Below are 14,244 nucleotides of genomic sequence, written 5' to 3'. Positions count from 1 at the left end.
GATACTGAGCTTGATTCACCTGTGAAAACCGCAAGAAAATCCGTTCAATAACTTCGGAGATTAGCACATACATACAGACAGACAAAAAAAACATTTACGTGTTTTGTTACTCTACCATTATCACCCGCACTCGTTTTTTGAGAAATTTATTAAATGTACAGACACAGTTTCTATGACTTTATTATAGATATACTACAGCAACTGTTATGCAGTCATCATAATATGTAATATTGTATTACGATAAAATATACATAGGTATGAAACTTTATTCTACATCTGCTTCTGTAATAAAAAAAATATAACCGAAGAAATTGTACAAAAATAATCTACGACTTGAAGAGAAGCTTTTTAAAGGTATATATATTAACGTATTCTACTTTAAATGTATAATATAAGGACCGAATAAGGTAAGTATTTTTCAAACTAGAATCCGTCAAATAATTTTTATGATTAAGTTTAAGTGTGTTTGAAGTGAGATTTTTTTGTTATTGTTAGTATTATAGAAGCGTGATCGTTGCGGTTAATCCGTCTATCTATTCTTTAATTTAATTATCGAATATTGGCATAAAAGTTAACCATTGCGAATAAGTTTTTGTTTTTTGACACAATGTAAGTTAATATCATATCGGTTCGGTTTCCATCCGAATAAATATAGAATAGTCAAAGTTGAATTGGAATTGAATCAGGAGCGTAACGTTACCGTTATTTATTAGTAGAATCGTTCCATATGAATTTAATGGAAAATAAGTTTTATAGGTTTATTGCAAACAAAGCCGTTAAATGTTAATACTTAAATGATAATTCCTTCAGTTTTACTGAACTGAATATTTTTCTGTATAAGTATTGGTAATTAAAGTATAAGATCACACTAGAAATATTTTTTTGTTACTTGACAAAGACATTTTTTCTCATATCAGGATTTATTAGCATATATTATATATGTATTTTAATCTGCAATAACAAGAACATTTTTTTTTTATCAAGGCATCTAAAGTGCAAGCGAAGAAAAGCCACACATTTACACATTAAGCAATTTTACCGTTGCTATAATTAAACTGTTTATCAATTTCACCTTAATCCTCTGGTACGTTGTGACACACGTGAGTGTAACGGTGGCTAGTGGTGACGGTGACGGTGGGGTCATTACCAACGCCGAATGTGGTTCGTGAGGGTGGTCGCGTGATGATCGCGAGATACGGCGGCCCACTCGCCCGTAATCGGTTTACTCGCTACGCTTTGGGGTGTGCTGTATGAAATGAGCGATTCGGTTTTCCTAAAACGCATTGTCTATGAGCTGATGGTACGTTGCCATCTTTTAGATTACTAGCGAGTACTACCAGTAGGGCTTTTTGCAAATTCTTCTTCTGGAGGATTTAACGCACTCATTAATTATTCTACTGCTCCAAATATGCTGTATTGTGATCCAGTAAGAAGACTTGTTGCAATGAGAAGAATTGGATCCAACGGTTGGCTGCGCATTAATGGCATAAGCAGTGGTTTATACTTTTTACAGCGATAATGGTTATGATCCCTCATAGGCGAATTACGATCAAATAGCCATTTTGCAAGATATATATTATTCTATGTATAATTAATATATTAATCGAAGCTTTCTTTCAACAGTTTTTATATGGAGATTTACTTTTTCGAACCGGAAGTAATTTAACTTAGACTACTTTATATGTAAGTGTAATAATTATAATGAATTTTAATTTATATCGTTTTTACTTATAAACTTTGCTTAACGGATGATAAGTTACAGAATGCCGTCTTCTTGTTTCAAATGTCAAATCAATAATGACAGAGAGAGCGAAATCATTGTTTTAACAGCCGTTTATCTTTATATTATCTTAATTTTTTTTTATTCGCCGGGAGGGCAAATGACTCTACTCCACCTGATGGTAAGTGGTAGAAGAGTCCAAACGCGACGATGGCCAGTACAGACGGGAAGAATGTTCTACACTAACCGCTTATTAGTCAACGTAACGTTGTAATATATACTCGCGTTTACTGGCTATCGCGACATCTACTCGCAAAATAATACGATAACTCCAGTGCCTTTGAATTGTACCACACCCCACTTCCCCGGTTAATGCAGGTGACTTGCAAGGGTTATTAGAGCTAGCCACTTTACCTAGCTTACTATTACTAATGAACGGACCGACTACGTAAAAGCTCTTAGTGCTATTATGTAAATAAATCGTTATGAATTTATAACGTCAATTTGTTGCGGTTGCTGTTCGGATAATACGGGATTAGTTGGTTACTTCCCGTTCAATTTGCCGTTTAGTAAATGCGATGCGAGTTCTTTAAATATCGTCATGTATAACGTTTGTAATGGATCTTTTATTGACCTTTTATGTTTTCTTGACCTTTTAAGAAGTCATAAGGTCAAGAAATAGTTCAAAATATTTTAGTATATCTGGTTGAGATTAATATACTTCGACACTGTTTGATAGATCACTTATAAATTGGCACATACATATATGTAGTTTTTTATGGAGGTTTTTAATCTATACATATGTAGAGCAATGTTAAGTTAGTATATCATAAGGCTCGATGTTACCATTTATCGTTTATTGGACAAATGAACCAACTATTGTTTTCAGTTGATCGTGATAGGTCAGAAATAGGCTTATGGCTGTTGGTGATATTTAAAAGTTCAGAGTTACAAACTTAGCTATAAGTGAACAGCACTTAATCACTTGATAACTTGAGACGTTCTTGTTGTACTTAATTTGATTCTCTGACCTTGTCAAGGTCGATAAAAATAAAGTTTGTATACATGCTATACATTAAATTTTCAACTCTAATATTAATATAATTAAAGTTGAAATTGAATTTGTGTCATTCATATCTGTAAGTTATGTACATCACGCGACAGGCTTCAAACAGAAAATGACAATGTGAGATGTCCTTTCTTCGGCCAGTTTTATTATGCCACTTTGATAAATAGGATTAGAACTTTATGTCAAAGTATTAAGACTGGTATTTGCTTGAAGTTACTTTGTGCAATGACCAAGTTTATTTTGCGAGATATCCCTGGAGGTTTGATGGCTGGTGCATGAACATTGTGGCAAAATAGATAAGATCGTCCTTCAGGTGTGGTTTGCTTCGAGTTCGACGCATGCGCATGACTCACACATGAAATTGTGATTTTATTAATAACATTCTCATTGGCAAATATTGATAAGATTTTTTGATGGTTTGTAAATGCATTTTATTGTTAACATTTGAGATATAATCTTGAATTATCAATTCGTTGGATGTCGAATGAATATGCAGAAATTAATTTTATTAGAAATTATTATATTTAGATTTGTATGTAATCGCGTAGTTTATTCTACCGAGAAGGCTGGTGTGTTTTTTATCCAGTAGATTGTTATTTCGATTGAACCGGAAAATGCTGCTAGCGTTCTTGCCACCACTCAAAGCGGTCATGATTTGTACTGTCACTATTTTAAATTTTGATTCTATTTTAATGTACTATTTTAATGTTCGATGTAAATAATCCTTATGTAAATAAATAATATTTTATTCCATTGTTATATTTTATGCTTTAATTCATGTGCAGAAATAAAGATGGCTATTTATTTATCCAACAAACCATGACATCATTAAATGAACTATAGCTAAAGTTACAATAAAAAAATACCCGTGAAACATGTCTTCAGAAATATTTACTCAATATTGTCCCCAATGATTAGCAAGTTCCTTTTATTGGCGGATCAGAGGCGTCGCTGGCACAAAATTACAGCAATTTGTAACGCCGCGCGTCGTGTGTGAGCGACACGTTTAATATGGTTTTATAGTTGCCGAGCGATGTCATGATGACCAGCGTTTTGAGCCAACGCATAGGGAGAGTGGAACTTTAAGGTAAATTCAATATTTTATCAGCGATTACATAAGTTTGGTATTTTTTGTGTTATACTTTAGAATAAAGAAGAAATATTTCGAGCCAGGGTATGATCTTTTTTTTTCTATTTACATATATGTATATAATATTATTAATATTGATTTCGGAATCGTTATAAAATGGTATTTTGCAGCCTGATATTTATATTAGTCTGTAGCAAAACATATAAGGAACAAATCATTTCATTCTCGAATTGTCTAGACGATTAGCCATTGAATTATGCTTTTATTTTTGACAACTCAAGCTAAACGTACGTATGAATCTTAGAATCAATTTTTCTCTAATCAAACTACATAATTTCAGTTTCGATTTTGTCCTTATTTATTTTTGTGTGTCTTCCTTATGGATTGTTTATTTGTTATTTTCATATCTCAAGTGGGTCTTTATTTTAATTTAAGAAAAAACCATCATTTTTAACTTTACATAACTTTTACCAATTTATCCAATCGGTCCATGTAAGTTCAAGAAATTAATTAAGTAAGTGTGAAATATGGCTGAAAAAATTATTCGCTGATTGTAAATTGGTTTTAATAAATGGTTAATAATGTGCTGTATCCATGTTAGGTTGGACAACAAGGGTACTTATTACTCTTTTTTATCGGACGACGCTGACTTATTTAAGCAATGTGTTATGAAATCGTATTTAATATAAAAACTATAAAAATATTAATTTCCGCAAAAGAAAACTGCGTTCAAAAATTTGCCTGCCATTTATTTAAGTTCACAAGACGAAATTGAACTAGGAATAATTGTAATGTAAGTGGTTGCCGCTGTTTTCGCCTGGTCATCTTTTATTTATAGAGTGCATAAAACTACGTTTTAAATATTACGCATTATCTGACTTAATGATATTAATATTTGAGTTGTAAGTGATTTTCTCATATCACTTTGTTCAAAATTTATTTTCTTAATGTATCATATTTGTATATTAATAAATTTCATTATACACAGCATGTATCAATAGCTTGATGATAGCATAAATTCTGGAACACCAGATAGTTCATTAGTTTCATTTAGACAGACAAACTGATGGGCTGCTTGTTAGCAATTAATTGATTTCATCCGAAAGTAGGAAAGTATTTCTTATGTCGTCAAAATGCCTGTAACATTCAACCACTGGCACACTCAACGTTCAAACAGGAACACATCAATGCAAATTGTTACTTTCTGGCGGGAAAATATTCAATTCTAGGCAGGAAAATAAAAAAAATGGTTTCATTTGGATTAAAGTTATTTCTACATATCCAAATATCGCACGATTTGTAACGAATAAGTTATACTTGGCTATACTTCGCCCCCAATTCTACGTTGCGTGTAATTATAGAAGCAAATACAGATAGAAATAAGATTAGCTTTGCGTGTTACGTTAACCGTTCCAATAACAAATGGCTTATTTCTGACCGCGAGTCCGCACAGTCGTCCGACCGCACACACACACACATCATCGACGCACACAGGGAACGCGGTCGCTGTGTTTTTATTTTGCAGCCATGTTATTGTTTTCTTTGTTGTTAAAAATCTATATTTTTTAAATTTATTTTTGCTGTCTAGATAAAAAAAGAATCATAAAGATTTTATAAGAACAAAGTTTAATTTATGGTAATTATATACATATATACCTATCAGTGTATTGCATTGTATAAGGAAGTTAAAAACTACTTTCAACAATGTTCGCTGACAGCTGAAGCGTATCTTCAAATAATAGAGAACAATAATGCGAAAGAATTAAACGAGAAAGTCATATGATACCGACTTCCATATCAACGTTACATATAATTATTTATTATTAAATGTGTAAGAATTGTGTAGTAAAATTTTAACTAAGGGGGCTCTTTCTATACCTGCGTAAGTTTTAGCGAACCTGCGCGCGCGGACTTAAGAAAGCGCGCATTAATATATGCAGTGGATTACCAATATGTAAGTGCGCCGCGCGTAGTAGCGCGTGTGCTCGCGTAGAAGCGCTCCAGCGCGCTACTTGTTGCTTTTCTATGAATTTGCCTGCGCCTTAAAAGCATCGAGGAAATATTTCAGTTCATTTGTTTTAGTTTTTATTTTAATCCCCATTTTATATTTCAAGTGTCATGTCACTTTCATTAATATTTTATGATATGTAATTATATATATATATATATATATATATATATATGCATTTAGATTGAATACTATCAAGCCCTTATATTAATATGTGAAAGGTGAGTTGGGAGTAACGTCCCAACTCACCTTTAATACGATGTTTAAATAAATTTAGATAAAGATTATATACTTATATGTGAAATCGGACATAAACCTTATAACCTACATTCTTTACATAACGAGGCTGAAGAGTTTTTATGGTTTAATGCACACATCGCTGGAGACCGAATTTTTTTTTTTGTGTGCGTTTATTGAAAAAGGCTTAACGGCTATACAGTGAGTTCACGCTACGATTCTAATAAGTATAATGAAATGGCTTACAAGCCGCCTTGCGATGTAAATGTCGCAGGTTCGATCGTGACTCTGTTTGGGCTATTGTCGTCCCAAGTCCTAACAAAAGCTTTACATAATTGGAACACATATATTTTAGCTAAAACTTAAAACCTTTTAAAAACTTCCGATATGAGTATAGGAGGTTGATTTATGTTTATATTAAATGAGTATATCATTTAAATACGATTGAAGCAGCTAGATAATAATTACTCAGCTAATCTTTTCATACATGTACACCAAAACTTGAATTGTTTAAATAATTGTATTTAAATTAACGTAATATTCGAACATTACTTTTACATTCAAATTAATCGCGTAACATGATGATTAAAAAGTGCGTATAATAGTTTAATTGAATAGAAAATATTTCTTACTATAATTTTGATTATATTTTCTATCGGTAACATCTTAAGAGTTGTCTAGTATACATAAGATATTTCCTTGTACCTTTCCAGTTGAAATACTTGTTATATGTTACGGAACCTCGCTTAGCGCTTGACACATACATTGGGTCCATTTAAATTTGTTATTTGACGGCTGTAAGTCAAGTGTTGTGACGTCTTATCTATTCGATGGCGATCATTAATCGTGAGACATGGAAATGTGGGGGTAACTACACGTGATCAGTTTTAATCATTATTAAATTTTAATACTATCCGTATTAGATAATTAAAAATTAAATGGAATTTTTTATTATTTTTTGGTTAGGTGTGGTTGGTTTTTTTTTTCAATTCAATTTATTTCGCGATCCCAGTTTTTTGAACAAAATTATTTAATAAAGATTTTTCATCTCATTCCTCGGAAACAAAGTTAAATTCTCAATCCTACTCTGTAAGTTTGTTTCGTATCTCACTCGTGAAGTTATTATAGTCAATGTCGCATATCACGATTAAATAAATAGGCTATATATAAACTGTATCTGTATTATTTAATTATTATAATACATATGATTGCATCTTTTACATTTTCCGCCAAGCCAAGCGGGCAGTCTATAATATGTAATATTTTAGTTGAAATTGTAATGCAATTTGAAAACGTATAAATTTGTGTCTAGTCCCACATATATCTAGAGTACGGAACCAGTGTAGTGGTAGAATGCAGGCTGACTGTCAGTGAGCGCCAGCGCGGTCAGAGGTTGCGACGCGGCTCGCCCGACACATCCGAGCAAATAATTTGACGTTGTTTAATTTTGACATAATGACGGAGCCGACCTCGTGTGTTATTATGTAATTATTATAATAGAGACCACACACGAGGTAATTGCGACTTTTTCATATCTCAACTAGATATATCTGTTTCATTTTCTAGTTGATATTGTGAGGATGATGATTACGAAATAACAGTTTTTTTTTTCAATTTAAATTTATGTATTCTTTATTGCACGATAAAAATCATATTGTAAAAACGGCAGAGGTACTGTTTAAAGTATTATCTACTAAAAACAAGCTTAGAAAGTGAAGGTACGAATGTGTGTAGGATAATATACGTATATACAAGTCTGTACGAATATTATGTGAAATTGAACAAAATTATATCATCTTGAGTAATTTCACAGGAGATATTATAGTGCAGTATGTAAGCACACATACACTTTCTATTCTGTCACTCTCATAATCCTATAAGACGATAATCCGACAAACATTGATCACGCACAAAATCAATTGCTTTTCGATTCACGACGATAAAAGTATATGAAGAAATTATTTCCTTAATTACATATCAAAACAATCTTTGCGATAATATTCGTATTCATCACGATTTTTTTTAAATTTTTAGAATATATTCTAATTTTAAAATATATTTAATTATTTATATTTATTATATATAAATGTAATGTTTCAATAAATGACTCAAATTTGTTACATTTACTCGTATTTCTGTTTAGAAGAGAGAGTGTATGAATACTTGTTGTGTCAAAGGTTGCAGATACACGCACGAGCAAAAACTGCCATCACGTTTTAATGTTCTCATACCAAAGATATCATCTATTAGTGAAATTTGTTCTGACATTGTTCATTCATAACTAGTGTTCGCCCGCGGCTTTACTCGCATAGGGCGGAGCGCTGTAATGTTAGTTATAAAAAAAGCCTATCTTCTCCAAGGTTTCAAAGTTTCTTTATACGAAATTTTATAAAAATCGATTGGTGACGGACGGTGTTACTTTTGCATTTTTAATATTCGTATCAATTTTATAAGCAAAGTGCCAGTACACCAACCTATTTTCTAAATAAAAAAAATTGATGGCAGATAAAGTAATATATGCATATTTTTCAAATTGGTTTAATTATCTCTATACGTTGTAGGGAAACCTGTTGAAGGCGCTTTAGTAACAAGCGTGGGACGAATTAAAAATAAACAATCGTTTTCTATGCGTAATTCGTTTATCACGAGACGGATTCATTATTTTAATGAACTTTAGAGCTTGATATTCAAGAATTACTGGTGGTAGAGCTTTGTGCTCGTCTGGGTAGGTACCACCCACTCTTCAGATATTCTACCGCAAAACAGCAGTACTTGGTATTGTTGTGTTCCGGTTTGAAGGGTGAGTGAGCCAGTGTAATTACAGGCACATAACATCTTAATTCCCAAGGTTGGTGGCGCATTGGTGATGTAAGCGATGGTTAACATTTCTTACAATGCCAATGTCTAAGAGCGTTTGGTGACCACTTACCATCAGGTGGCCCATATGCTCGTTCGCCTTCCTATTCTATAAAAAAAATGAATTAGTCGGGGGGTATGTTACTTTGTCTAATTTTTTTTTTCCTTTTTTATGTTATAGGTGGACGAGCAAATGGGCCGCGTGATGGTAAATGGTCACTACCGCCCATAGACACTAAATCACATTGGCGATGTAAGAAATATTAACCATTCATTAAATCACCAAAGTGCCAAAACCAGTGTAACTAGAAGTGAGCCAGTGCTCCCTCACCTTCAAACTTTCATTTATAGTATGCTGACTGCAAAATCGTCTATTTACTTGTCAAACATTGTGCCCATAATATACATGGATCATTTAATAAATAACCAGGTAATTACTTTGTTTCGTGTAATAACTATTAATTTGGATGTCTATCATTTTACGTTATAATTATAAGTTGTGATTTTGACTAATTAAGTTTTTCGTATTTGTGTTCTTAACGATGACGTCATCATCTAAAATGGCACCAGCAACATTGTATAATGTAGATAAAACCTGTTATGTGTTTTTAGTTTTTTCATTTAATCCGAGCAGATCCAGTGGAACACGTGGAACTGAGATAAAGGTCGCAAGTTCAGATCGGGGCAAGTACCTCTGATTGATATCTGCAGTTGGCGGTTAAGGAATACGCCGAGATAATATTCATGTTTTAGAGTAATACTGAGATGCGATTGAAAAGCCGACAAGTTAAAATATTCATAGCATTCGAATAAATTAATAGATAAGGTAGGTGTTTCTTGATTACTCATATTACCATTTATTTATTTTTAATACATGTATTTATTAGTTCATGCATCGTATTACATACCGTACCGTAACCGTAACAGCCTGTGAATGTCCCACCGCTGGGCTAAAGGCCTCCTCTCCTCTTTTTGAGGAGAAGGTTTGGAGCTTATTCCACCACGCTGCTCCAATGCGGGTTGGTAGAATTCACATGTGGTAGAATTTCAGTGAAATTAGACACATGCAGGTTTCCTCACGATGTTTTCCTTCACCGTAAAGCACGAGATGAATTATAATCACAAATTAAGCACATGAAAATTCAGTGGTGCCTGCCCGGGTTCGAACCCACGATCATCGGTTAAGATTCACGCGTTCTTACCACAGGGCCATCTCGGCTTTTTTTTTTTAGGATACCTAGCTCTCTCGTATTACATACGGTTCATATTTGTTTGATAAAATCTATAATAATAAACTTACCAATTTTATAGATCAACGAGATCATCTAGACATACACATACATAGAACTAAGTACTTAGTATTAGATATATTACTTCGTTGTTAACAAAATCGATGGCAGATAATATATGCATATTTTTTCAAATTGGTCGAATTATCTCTATACGTTGTAGGGAAACCTGAAGGCTCTGTAGTAACAAGCGTGGAACGAATTAAAAATAAACAATCAACGAATTAAACAAAAAACCAATTTATTAATCTAAAATCTGTTTAAATTTTCCTTATTTTTGGATGTCCAAGATTAATAAATGTGGTCAAAAACATAATATTAGGTCCATACATATGAAATTAGCGTTTTGTCGTACTGACCACTTTGATCTGAAATATCTCCTCTTTGGTTAAGAATTCCAAATTCAAATTTATAAATTCATTTAGCTGGTACATTTGAGTTTTAAAAACAGTCATTCATTTGTTTTTTTCTCATTATTTTTTTCTTAAGCGTCGCGTTCTAGGAAAACATGAAATATCGGTATATTTACGAGTACGAGTTCTACCGTGGCACCAGTGCTGCAGAAACAGCTCGAAGGATTAATGATGTGTGCGGCGCTGGTGTCGCAAAAGAAAGCACGTTACGTTTTTAGTTTCAACGTTTTCGTTCTGGAAATTTCAACCTTCAGAACCAACCCCGTGGACGGCCGGAGACCAAAGTGGAAAATGAAGAATTAAAGGCTATTGTGGAAACGGATCCATCACAAAGCACTTCAGAGATAGCTGCAGGCTTCGGGGTAAGTGTTAAAATGGTATTAATCCACTTGTAGCAAATCGGGAAGTAAAAAACCTTGAACGATGGGTACCTCATGAATTGAGTAAATCGAACTTGCAAACACGCGTCGATTGCTGTGTTACTTGGCTCAACCGTCACAATAATGAAGAAATTATAAATGGAATCATTACTTGTTATGAAAAGTGGATACTGTACGATAATCGGAAGTGCTCGTCGCAATGGCTGAACCCTGGAGACCCAGCCAAATCCTGATCTAAACAAAAGTTGATTCAGAAAAAGTTACTTTTGCGTGTTTGGTGGACTAGCGCCGGTGTCGTTCACTACAGCTTTTTAAAATTCGGCCAAACGATTACGGCAGATATCTTTTGTCAGCAACTGCAAATCATGAAGGAAGAACTAGCTGCTAAACAATCGAGGTTGGACAATCGCTCTAGGCCACTGCTGCTTCACGACAACGCAAGACCACACACTGCACAACAAACAACCACTAAGTTAGATGAGCTACAATTGGAATGTCTGCGACATCCACCGTACTCCCCGGACCTTGCTCCAACAGATTACCATTTTTTCCGGAATTTGGACAACTTCTTACAAGGAAAAAAATTCAACTCCTATGCAGCAGTCCAAACCGCCTTCAAAGAGTATTGATTCTCGCCCCCATGGTTTTTTTAGTAAAGGGATCAATGAACTACCTGTAAGATGGCAAAAGTGCATAGATAACAACAGTTATATTATTGTTTTAACTTTGATTAATTATAATATTTATTATTATTTTAACTTTGATTAATTAAATATATTTTACAAAAAAAAAAAGACTTTATATTCCTCCTATAAGGACCTAATATTATGTGTGTGGGATGTGTCGCGTTGAAAGCGCACGCGCATTGTATGTAATTTATTATACCATAGACATATATATGACATTTTCATACAATCTTATGGTTGTTGTGGCGGGATTTTAACCACTGTAACATCAAAAATGAACCTACAACTTAGCAAATAAATAATTTGTAATTCGATAGTCATAATCTAGCAGAAGTAAATATCTAGTACTAATATAAATATTTTTTTATTTATTTAATGAACACACTAAGAGTATATATATTACATGATGACACAAAACTCCAAAAAAAAAAAAAACCAATCTGATATGTATATCAATTAGAAGTGTATGCAACACTCACAAAGTATCGCGTCAGCATGTTTTTTTTTTAATTAAAATTATTTAGTAATAACAAAGCAATACCGATAATTTTAAATATGGAATTCGAAACGCGCAACCACCACCACCCTTACCACCTTTACTACCTACTAAATAAATGACATGTATTATTATTGATTACATTATAATTCTACATTACAATTAAGTGACAAGATTAATTATTCAATATAAATTGTTTGACCTACGCACAGGTTGTATCAGTTTTGCCTTGAATTAATGAAATGATTTAACATAGACGTCAATTGATAATAATCTAACCGTTTCTGACATATTAATAATATTGGAACATAATTGGTTTCTAGCATTAAAATATATGAATTATAAATACAAATAGCTACTTAATTCAGACTTTTATTTTTTAATGATTTGATTTTGTAGGTTTTGTTAACTAACTTTTGTTTTAATTAACGTCCGAGGATTCCTTGATGTGTTTTGGGATGAATCTGGACGTATAATATGGAGGCGTGTATATTAGTCTAAGACGTCATTACAGTAACAGTAACAGCCTGTTAATGTCCCACTGCTGGGCTAAGGCCTCCTCTCCCTTTTGAGGAGAAGGTTTGGAGCTTATTCCACCACGCTGCTCCAATGCGGGTTGGTAGAATACACATGTGGCAGAATTTCAATGACATTAGACACATGCAGGTTTCCTCACGATATTTTCCTTTACCGTTAAGCACGAGATGAATTATAAACACAAATTAAGCACATGAAAATTCAGTGGTGCTTGCCCGGGTTTGAACCCACGATCATCGGTTAAGATTCACGCGTTCTTACCACTAGGCCATCTCGGCTTTACATAACGTAAATAAATCAGTATTAGTAAATAGTGTTCAACACATAAGGGTTTAAATGAAATGTTTATGTTGAAATACATAAAAACCTATTGCTATGGCACCACGCCAATAAAGCTCTTCTCTTCAACAATCATCGTTATATTTCAGCCAATTTACACAAAATCTAATAGTATATACGATATGTATTATATACTAAATCTAACTCATAAATCACTCCGTCAATTGATGAACCGTTTGACAATCCGTTCGGTAGTTTCGAGTTAATCGCGTCAGGCAAACAGTCCGACGCGGCGAAGGCTCTTTGTTTTATAGGAATAGGGAATATGCATAAAATTTAAATTTGTCTCAAATATTTTTTTCTCGAATCTTTATTATCATCGCGTTATAAATTAAATAGTATTTTTTTTAAATACTATTTTTTTAAAATAATGTATACTATAAAATATTGTATAAAAAGTGAAAAATAAGGGACGGAAATTCAAACTTACTTAGAGGAGTTTTGGCCTAAACATGCAGATTTTCTCACGATGTTTTCCTTCACCGCCGAAACCGATATGAATTGTAAATAAAAATTAATCGATGAAAAAACCATCATCATGAGTGACTTTCTGCTGAACTAAGGCAGCAGTCAGATTTTTACAAGCTGTTACTTTTTACTTTTACTTTTAAGAGTAACATTTAATTAAAGTGTTAAAATTATTTCGCTTGCTCGCTAATCGTTGTTCAACATATAGGGTACTTTTGAGACCAACGGAATATCGAAAACAAAGTTGACAAATATGGGCGTATTATTAAATAAATCTTCTATTATGATATAATATTACTATTAAAGACAATATTATAGTAAAATATATATTTATTATTATTACTATATGTAATAATGTATCAGGTCCGGATTTAGAGATCAAAAGCCTAAGAAGAAAAAGAGTAATATTATATTATTTTTGTTTTGGTCCCTAGGACGGTGGCTTGAAGACCTAGGCATAAATCCGGGGTTGCGTAATACTATAATTAAATGCAAATTTATTATCATTAATTATCCCAGTGTCATTAATGTAATTTTTCAAGGAATCCGTCATGTTTCGGGAAGTTTTCGGTATTTAATAAGACACCCCCTCCCCCCCCCCCGATAATGATGGTATTAAAGTGAAAAATTTAAACAATTATACTATTATTACCATT

General features: G+C 33.0%; 1 protein-coding gene across 1 annotated transcript in view; it reads right to left on the bottom strand.

The window, feature by feature from the left end:
• Positions 1 to 14,244, bottom strand: part of LOC126773067 (homeobox protein Hox-A1-like) — a 40,424-nt gene that overhangs the window by 24,993 nt on the left and 1,187 nt on the right. The gene's annotated exons all lie outside the window — the stretch shown is intronic.

Source organism: Nymphalis io, chromosome 13 (genome assembly GCF_905147045.1).
Source record: "Nymphalis io chromosome 13, ilAglIoxx1.1, whole genome shotgun sequence".
Classification (NCBI taxonomy): domain Eukaryota; kingdom Metazoa; phylum Arthropoda; class Insecta; order Lepidoptera; family Nymphalidae; genus Nymphalis; species Nymphalis io.
This window is presented reverse-complemented; position numbering and strand designations above follow the sequence as displayed.